The sequence below is a fragment of the Arachis ipaensis genome, chromosome B8 (assembly GCF_059453495.1).
Source record: "Arachis ipaensis isolate K30076 ecotype BB chromosome B8, ASM5945349v1, whole genome shotgun sequence".
Lineage (NCBI taxonomy): Eukaryota > Viridiplantae > Streptophyta > Magnoliopsida > Fabales > Fabaceae > Arachis > Arachis ipaensis.
In genome coordinates this window covers 20,996,205-20,997,912 of record NC_142443.1, presented here as the reverse complement: position 1 = coordinate 20,997,912, position 1,708 = coordinate 20,996,205, and the positions used below count along the sequence as shown (strand labels likewise).

General features: G+C 43.0%; 1 non-coding gene across 1 annotated transcript; it reads left to right on the top strand.

Moving 5' to 3' along the window:
- Window positions 1-1,304: 1,304 nt before the first annotated feature.
- Window positions 1,305-1,412, top strand: LOC148547402 (small nucleolar RNA R71). The gene has a single exon (XR_015897395.1). It is a non-coding gene; the product is annotated as a small nucleolar RNA R71 (small nucleolar RNA).
- The last annotated feature ends 296 nt before the right edge of the window (window positions 1,413-1,708 follow it).

Sequence of the window (1,708 nt, the reverse complement as noted above, 5' to 3'; positions counted from 1 at the left end):
TCTTCTACTTGTCCATAAGCCTGTTTTCTTGAGCTGTCTGCCATCTCTAGTGAGATTTTAGCAGCTTGCACCCCATAGATTCCCAGTTTCTCTATTATAGAGAGGGGCATGAGGTTTATTCCTGAACCAAGGTCACACAGAGCCTTAAAGATCATAGTGCCCATGGTGCAGGGTATTATGAACTTTCCAGGATCCTGTCTCTTCTGAGGCAATGTCAGTTGATCCAGATCACTTAGTTCATTGATGAACAAGGGAGGTTCAACTTCCCAAGTATCAATGCCAAACAATTTGGTATTCAGCTTCATGATTGCACCAAGAAACTTGGCAGTTTGCTCTTCAGTAACATCCTCATTCTCTTCAGAAGAGGAATACTCATCAGAGCTCATGAAGGGCATAAGGAGGTTCAATGGAATCTCTATGGTCTCTAGATGAGTCTCAGATTCCTTTGGTTCCTCAGAGGGAAGCTCCTTATTGACCACTGGACGTCCCAGGAGGTCTTCCTCCTTGGGATTCACGTCCTCTCCTCTCCTCACAGGTTCGGCCATGGCGCTTATGTCAATGGCCTTGCACTCTCCTTTTGGGTTCTCTTCTGTATTGCTTGGGAGAGTACTAGGAGGGATTTCAGTGATCCTTTTACTCAGCTGGCCCACTTGTGCTTCCAGATTTCTAATGGAAGACCTTGTTTCATTCATGAAACTTACAGTGGCCTTAGATAGATCAGAGACTAGATTTGCTAAATTAGAAGCATTTTGTTCAGAGTTCTCTGTCTGTTGCTGAGTTGATGATGGAAAAGGCTTGCTATTGCTAAACCTGTTTCTTCCACCATTATTAAAGCCTTGTTGGGGCTTTTGATCCTTCCATGAGAAATTTGGATGATTTCTCCATGTTGAGTTACAGGTGTTTCCATAAGGTTCACCTAAGTAATTTACCTCTGCTATTGCAGGGTTCTCAGGATCATAAGCTTCTTCTTCAGGAGAAGCCTCTTGAGTACTGTTGGATGCAGCTTGCATTCCATGCAGACTCTGAGAGATCATATTGACTTGCTGAGTCAATATTTTATTCTGAGCCAATATGGCATTCAGAGTATCAACTTCAAGAACTCCCTTCTTCATAGGCGTCCCATTACTCACAGGATTTCTTTCAGAAGTGTACATGAACTGGTTATTAGCAACCATGTCAATGAGTTCTTGAGCTTCTGCAGGCGTCTTCTTTAGGTGAATGGATCCACCTGCAGAAGTGTCTAGTGACATCTTTGATAGCTCAGATAAACCATCATAGAATATATCCAGGATGGTCCATTCTGAAAGCATGTCAGAAGGACACTTTTTGGTCAACTGTTTGTATCTTTCCCAAGCTTCATAGAGGGATTCACCTTCTTTCTGTCTGAAGGTTTGAACATCAGCTCTAAGCTTGCTCAGCTTTTGAGGCGGAAAGTACTTGGCTAAGAAAGCCGTGACCAGCTTATCCCAAGAGTTCAGGCTGTCTTTGGGTTGAGAATCCAACCATAATCTAGCTCTGTCTCTTACAGCAAAAGGGAAAAGCATGAGCCTGTAGACTTCAGGATCTACTCCATTAGTCTTAACAGTATCACATATCTGCAAGAATTCAGTTAAGAGCTGAAAAGGATCTTCAGATGGAAGTCCATGAAACTTGCAGTTCTGCTGCATCAGAGAAACTAACTGAGGTTTCAGCTCAAAGTTGTTTGCTC